This window comes from Chrysochloris asiatica, unplaced genomic scaffold (assembly GCF_000296735.1).
Source record: "Chrysochloris asiatica unplaced genomic scaffold, ChrAsi1.0 scaffold00025, whole genome shotgun sequence".
Taxonomy (NCBI): Eukaryota; Metazoa; Chordata; class Mammalia; order Afrosoricida; family Chrysochloridae; genus Chrysochloris; species Chrysochloris asiatica.
The window spans coordinates 2,820,247-2,828,660 of NW_006408543.1; positions in this window are offsets into that span (position 1 = coordinate 2,820,247).

An 8,414-nucleotide genomic window follows, 5' to 3' on the forward strand; every position below is an offset into this window, starting at 1 on the left:
CTCTACATCTCTTACCTCTCTCCTTTTTTCTACTCCTTTCTTCTACTTCCTTGTTCTATCTTACAATCCCCTTATATACCATTACAGAAAACATTGCATTCATAGTAATCAATGACATCAAGGTACAGTCTATCTTGGGGTACATTCCTCATGGTTTACAATTCTTAAATTTACAACAGGGATGAGAAGTTACAGCAAAGACATTATCTCAAGGCATAGGAGACATTCAGGCGCCTTGAAACCTTTTAGTTAAACATTTGTTCCTACATAAATCTATTATTTTCTCTGAGAAGCAAGTTAACCTTCACATATTTCTTAACCTTTGTCTGTTAAGTCTTGTTAATTTTAGTTGTTGGGTGCAATTAACTCACCATTAACATCTTCCATACACTATCTGTTTATAGCCTACAAAAACATCACTTATCAGGGAAACTGAGGCTATGAAAAACAACTTCTCTAATTTACTGATCATTAACTTAAGAAAGTCTAAGTCAGACTTTTAATTTAGTATCTGTATATACCCATAGCCTTTATCTAATTGTTTTTAGGAATTCTTGTACCCACAGCCCTTATTTATGGCTGTGGGATTCTTTATTGCCTTAAACTAAGGCTACAAGGAAGAATGTTTACAATCACTAAACCTAAGCTGGTAGTAATTCAATTGACAAATCCTGTCTCCTAGCAGTCTTAAGAATATTCTTAATATAAGTATTAAAACTACCTATGATTACAAGTAGAATAAAGTGTAGCTAATGTGTGGCTTCTAACTTTTAATGAAAATATACTAAAATGTAGGAGAGTCAAAAATCTAAAGTAAAAAGGGATACTAATAAAATCATGAATAAATCAGAGAATGATTTAACAAGAGAAAAAATTAACTAGGGGTCTGTGCATAAAAATAATAAAACAACTCTTTGTGGCTCTGCTATCCAAAGAGAAAAAGAAAGAAAGAAAAAAAAGAAAAGAAAAGAGTTCATTGTTGCTTTGCAAAAACAATGAATTCTTCATGCGCAGGTTCCCCCATGTCTCATTTATTTAATTCCTCGATTAATATGTCTCAGTTTATTTATTTTAATTCCTTAATTAATTATGGCTGTTGCCAATGGGTGATGATCTCAGCAGAGCCGTAGGACAGAGGGGACCTGGGATGCGAACGTGCCCCAAGTGCTTTTCTTAGAGACAGGGCTTCGAGGAGACACAGTACCCATTCAGTTACAAAGAGAAACAGAACTCTCAAGCCTGATTCTCACACCCTCTTCACCAGGACATCGCCTTCTTGGCAGCAGCCTGACTCTGAGAAAGCAGATGACCTGAAGCACTCACTGGGGGAGGGGACATTGGGCTGGCTAATGTAGAAGGAGCCCTGGTGGTACAGAGGTTAAGCACTGGGTCACTAGCAGGAAGTTCAGTGGTTTGAACCCATCAGCCGCTTCAAGGGAGAACAATGAGGTGTCGGCTTCCATAGAGATGACAGCTTTGGAAACTGTGGGGCAGTTGTGTTCTGTCCTACAGGGCTGCTGAGTTAGAATGAGCTCACAGCCAATGGGTTTAGCTTGATGTATGGGGGTCCTGGATAGTACAAATGGCTAACAGGCTGAGGGGTTCCTTGGCAGTTTGAGGCCTATGGAGCACAATTCTGCCCTGACACACAGGGAGGGGCTGCCAGGAGGTGTCACTGACTTGTCATCGAGCTGACATATCCCCCTCCCCACACGTGTCAGCTGGTCTGATCCTTTCCCAGACATCACTGGGGACTCTGTAAATCCCCAGGACACTTCCTCTTTGGATATATGCATTCTTTCAGGCTTTGTAGGCTCTGAGCAAGTAACTTTTGTTTCTGGTTTGATCCACTAAGTGTCATTTACCAGGAAGCTTTCTGAAGGTAATTTGCGTGCACACACACACACCCTGCCCACCCCTACCCCCCTTGGTTCTGAGCAGGCAGCAGGTCACAGCTAAGCATCCTTTCTGCACACATAGACTTTGGCTAAGATATTTCTATAGTACTTAAAACCAAAAAACATTTCAAAACCAAATATCTCCATCCTTTTGATTCTGACTCATAGCAACTCTGTAAGACCGAGTAGAACTTGGCCTCCTGCTGTGGTGCTATAGGGTAAACACTGGACTACTAACCAAAAGGTGGGTGGTTCAAACCCACCAGGTGTTCCTCTGAAGGCCAATGAGTTGAAAGGGACTCAAGGACACTTAAAAATAACAACAAATCTTTACAGAAGCAGATGGCCTCATCTTTCTCCCGAGTCATGGTTGTTGGGTTCCAATGGCTGGCCTTAATTCTTAATTCAGGAAAGATGCATAAGATCTCTGCACTGAAGATTGCAAAATGATGATGATACGTATTAAAAATGAACTCAATGGAGAGAGAAACCATATTAATCGTATGTAAAACTTTATATTATTAAGACAGGAGTCAGTGTGTCCCCAAAGTGACCAATAAAGTTGGTGCCATCCAATCAAATCCCAGCAGGGTTTTTTCTGCCTTTGGCTTTTCATTGTTGTCAAAACTGATACTCTGCAATACCTCTTAAATGTATATGGTAGCACAAAAGCCCTGGGATAGTCAAGGCAACCTTGATGAAAAAGAATGAACTTGAAGAACAAAACTTATTCTAACACTGCGGTGAGTAAGAACATCTCATCCAAACAGAACAGAATCCGGACAGCAGAACCGGTGGTACCTCACATTTACAATCACCTGATAGACAACAAAGTCACTGCTGTAACTCAGTGGGGGAGGTGTGAGAAAGATTGTTGATACCTCATTACTACCTCCGTCCCTTTTGGGCTAGCAGGTCAGTATAAACCCTAAGACCTTACCCCGATGTGTCTCTGGAGGGAGAACTGGGCAGACCGCCTTATCCCATATGAGGTTACCGATGAGTTATCATGACTACTTACTGATAAAACTCAAGAAATCCACTCTACTCGTTTTAGGGAGAGTGAGGCTTTTTATGCGATTTTGCAAAATCTGGCACCAAACCCAGAAGACACAGGCAGACACTGCTGGTTTGCAAAGAATTTACCTCCCAGTCCTAGAAGGTCCCTCCCCCATTCCTCATTGACTGAGTACTATGGGGTTAATGATCTTTGCCCTATAGCCTTGATGGTTGTACTCTTATGATTTAAAGTTCCTAGTTTCCAAACAAGTTCCTTCCCTTTGCCCCGTGAGATTCTATTGTTACACTAGCCTGGGCCCTCCTGGGCCCGCCTCATCCCTGAAGACAGACTCCCCTAAGAGTCATTTCTCACAGGAAGTACTTGTGATTTCTGGATCAAGTTGCAATCCATAGATTACAGACAGAACAAAACAAAACCCTTGACCTCTGCCTATACAAAATTGTGTTGAGATGGATCACAGACTTCAATGTGAACGTCACAACAATGAAGCTTCCAGAAGAAAATTAACCATAAGACAAATGCTTTCTGACCATGGGTGGGCAAAGATTTCTTAAGAGTAAGAAAATGAAAAAGCAAGACTCATCACTGGACTATGAGCCACAAGGTCGGCAGTTCAAAACCACCAGCTGCTCCTCAGAAACCCAATGCAGGGTTGCTGAGTCAGAATCCACTCTGGCATTTAGCAGCAGCAGCAACAAATGACTAATTAGCATGTAAAGTGGGAACTGCACCAAGAAAATGCGGGTTAACATCCCACTGAGATCCCACTCCACACTGGCTCAGATGAATGCTTTGCTCACATCAAGTTTGGTGGAGGAAATGGAACACCTGAAAGTCACAGACATGGCTGATGGGAACACAGAGCATTCCCCTCCCACTGATGAGTGTTTACCAAAGTTATATATGCGTCTGCACATGACTCTGCAGTAACACTTCTAGGTAGACGCACCAAGAAGGAAATGACTGAACAACAGCAGAGTTGTGTTGTTTGGCTGCCTAACCCAACGAAGGCTGCCAACTAAAACTATGTGCATCACTCCACACTGACAAGGAGCTCTGGTAGCGTAGTGGTTACGAATTGGGCTGCAAACCTTAAGGTCAGCAGTTTGAAACTACCAGCCGCTCCGTGGAACAAAATGAGGCTTTCTGCTTCTGTAAAGATTTACAGCCTCAGAAACCCTGTACAGGGTCGCTATTGGTCGGAACCGACTCGACGGCACTTAACAACAACACACTGAAGGCACGAGCTTTAATGTCCAGCTTTTCTCTGCTGCTTTCCGAGATTCTAGTCAGAGGACAGCCACAATTTAAGTTCCCATTCATTGGTGCCTATAGTTACCGGCCGTTTTTAAGACCGGAGCCTCAATCATATTGATTTTTTTAGATTCCAGATTTTCAAACATTAAAGGACAGTGTTACTGGACAATAGTCCGACCACCAGCTACTGTAGACAATATTAGAGGTGGGGGGGAGAGTCAACCTACGTTCTGTTGACAAACTGGAAGGCAGAGAGAACTCTTCTCGGATTGACTGCTTGCCCTCCCTCCTCCCCCATATAGGCTGACCCCTGTACCCCTATACATATCAATCTGTCTGCATCATTATAGTCGTTTCTCACAGTTTTATGGCTCTCTCATCAGGGATACAGTTTACATCCTGGGATGTGATTGCCCTAAACAATGCAAATGACCTATCAGAAACCTTTGTCTTGAAGTTCTTTTCTTTAAGGGATGAGATCATGGTCCTCCAGTATCCTCCAGGCTTGTCTTGGTGGTGTGGTTAAGTGCCACTAAGTCGGATCCCACCCATAGCAACCCTATATAGGGTTTCTGAGGAGCAGCTGAGCCCTCTGCCTTGCAGTTCAAACCTACTTTGTATTCTAGGCCACACCAGAACTTTTCTTTTCCTAGGTTTAATTTAACAACGTGGCACTAAATCCTTAGCCTGTTTGTTCCTGGAGTACAAGGAAGAGGTTATTCAGGGCAATAATGATTGGGAACAATGATAATTAAAAGGGTTTGAACAGAGATGGGGGGAGGAACCTTATTAAAAACCCTGCTCTCAACAGATCGGTTACTAGGCCCTCAACCAAAGACACCTTGAGGCCAGGGGGAATAGTTAAACCAGTTTATTTCTCAATTAATGCTTTTCAACAGAAATGAGAATAATAACAAATTTTCCAGTAGCCACATTCAAAAAAAGTAGAGAGGGATTTGTTGTTGTTGTTGATAAATGCCATCAAGTCAGTTCCATATTGCAGTGACCCTCTGCACAACAGAAGGAGACACTACCCGGTCCTGGGCCAACCCCACAATCGTTGCTCTGCCTGAAATCACTGCTGCTGCCCTGTGTCAATCCATCTCATTGGGGGTCTTCCTCTTTTTCTCTGGCCCTCCACTTTACCAAACATGATATCCTTCTCCAGCAACTGGTCCCTCCGGACAATATGTATGAAGTATGAGAGATGAAGCTTAGCCATCCTGGCCTCCAAGGAGCACTCTGACTGTACTTCTTCAATCCAATATATCCAAAATATTATTTAACGTATATTTACTATGTTCTCAGTCATTTCGTGGGAGAAAAATGAGGCTTTCTGCTCCTGTAAAGATTTATAGCCTCGGAAACCCTATGCAGGGTCGCTGTGAGTTGAAAGCGACTCCACGGCACATAGCAACAACAACAACAACAATTGTTGTTGATAGGTGCCACCAAGTGGATTTGGACTCATAGTGACCCTATGCACAACAGAACAACACATTTCCTCACAATTATGCAGAGCCCATTGTTACAGACACTGCGTCAATCCATCTTGTTGGGGGGTGGTGAGCCGGGAAGCAGTCTTCCTCTTTCTTGCTGACCCTTCACTTTACCAAGCGTGATGTGATGTCCTTCTTCAGGAACTGGTCCCTCCTGATAACATGTCCAAAGTATGAAAGATGAAGTCTGGTCATCTTAACTTCTAAGGAGCATTCTGACTGTACTTCTTACAAGACAGATTAGTTTGTTCTTCTAGTGGTGGCTGTAGCTGTATGCTGCCAAGTCAGTTCCGACTCAGCAAGTCTGTATAGAGTTTCTGAGGCTGTAAATATCTACAGGAACAGAAAGCCTCATCTTTCTTCCATGGAGCAGCAGGTGAGTTGAAACCGCTGACCTTGCACTTAGCAGCCCAGTTCGTAACCCACTTCACCACCAAGGCTCCTAGTTCTTCTTGTCCTCTGTGGTATATATAATATTCTTCACCAATGCCATAATTCAATTGCGTCAATTCTTCTGTGATGAGGCACACCTTAATCCTCAAAGAGACATTACTGTTCTTTAACATTTTGCTGTTGTTGTTGTTGTTAGGTGCAGTCTAGTCAGTTCTGACCCGTAGCGACCCTGTAGAGGGTTTCCAAGGAGCGGCTGGTGAACTTGAACCGCCAATTTTGCGGTTCAAACTGACTTTGCAGTCCAGCGCATTAGCCCACAGTGCCACATTTTGCTGCAGATTTGTCCAATGCAATAATAATATGTTAGATCTCTTAATTTATTTAATGAGAGTGAAATGGTATCTCATGGTGTTTAAATTGGCATCTCTCTGCCAGCTATACTCATTGCTGAGAATGAGTATTCTGGAACATAGACTGAGAGGCAGATGTTCAAACAGAACAAATAGGCACCAAATGGTTTAAAATCAGGAAAGGTGAGCACCACGGTTGTATTCTTTCACCATACTTATTTGAGGCAGCCTGAGTGCAGCTATTTTGAGGCCAACCACCATAACTCTCTTCAATGTCTAGTTTCCTTAAGTTTCCATTTCCTGTTTCTGCCAGTTGTTGTTGTTGTTGTTGCTAAGTGCCGGTGACTCGATTCTGACCCATATCGACCCCGTATAGGGTTTCCAAGGAGCAGCTGGTGAGCTTGAACTGCTAACCTTGCAGTTCAAATGGCTTTGCAGTCTGGCGTATTAATCCACAGTGCCACACCAGTTGTTGTTAAGTGCCGTGGAGTCGGTTCCGACCCATAGCGACCTTGTACAGGGTTTCTGAGGCTGTAAATCTTTACGGGAGCAGAAAGCCTCATCTTTCTCCCACGGAACAGTGGTAGTTTCGAACTGCTGACCTTAAGGTTTGCAGCCCAATTCGTAACCACTAAGCTACCAGAGTTAGCCCCATCTAAATTCTACCCCCAGGCAAGACCTTACAAAAGTCCATTTCCTCTGCAGCTAGTTCCACCCCCTCCCAAACCCTCATAAAAAGCCTCAGCCTATAAGGCAGGATGCAGCAAGACCCGCCTAGGTTTGTCTTGAATAAGCCAGCCCTTGATGTTGAGCGCTCTCAGTCTCTTCTCCCCATTGGCTCTAACATTATTCAATCTACATGTTGAGCAAATAATCCAAGAAGCTGGATTCTGTGTAGAAGAACACAATATCAGGATTAGAGGAAGACTCATTAACAACCTGAAATATGCAAATGATGCAAGCTTGCTTGCTGCGAGTGAAGAGGACTGATGAAGATCAAAGACTAGAGACTTCAGTATGGGTTGCACTTCAACATAAAGAAAACAAAACTCTTCACCACTGGACCAATAAATGACATCATGATAAATGGAGAAGATATTGAAGTTGTCAAAGACTTCATTTTGCTTGGATCCACCAACCACATTCATAGAAATTGCAGTCAAGAAATCAAATGACGTGTTACATTAGACAAATCTGCTGCACAAGAACTCTTTAAAGTGTTGAAGAGCACAGGTGTTAATTTGAGAACTAAAGTGCACCTGATCCAAGCCATGGTATTTTCTTATTTTTTTTTTATTTCATTATTATTATTTTTAATGTTTTATTGTGAATTTTATGATAGTTTACATGGGAGAACTTTAGTTTTACATTCATTCCATCGTATATCATCACATTGCCATGGTTCCAATCCCCTCCACGCATCATCAACCACCCAAAGGGTATATTCCAGAAACCCGCCCCCTACACTTCTCCCTCCTCCCCCCAGTTTTCGGCCCACAGTCCCTTTCCCTCTCTGGGTCCAAAGTCCCCAGTCGCTTCATCACTGCACGTCATCATCTCTGTCTCTATCTCAGGCATCTCTGTTTCTCTGGGTAGGGTCCCGCTCTCGGCTCTTCTCCGTTGATGGTCCCAGAGGCCTCTGCTCTTATCCTGGAGAATGAATCACTTCCTTCCTTGTTACAAAACTTCTACCTCTGCATTTCCAGCCCTCATAGTCCGTCCTGATAAGCATTATTCACTACAGTATCACGAGTTACCCATCTGTATCTCCTTTCATCAGCTCCGCCCATACAATTGAATAGTACCTACTGGAGATTCTGCCTTCCGCCATGCTCCCTAGCACCAGGTTCCCTCTTGAAAGCTTGTAAGCCAGTCACTTCTTGCCTTTGTAGTCCCCCCTCCCCATTTGAGTATCCAATGTCCAAGCTGCCCTTCTCCGTCCACTCTGTGTGTATGAATGTTTCTTGCTGTCAGGATTTGTTCCTTCTTTTGAGTC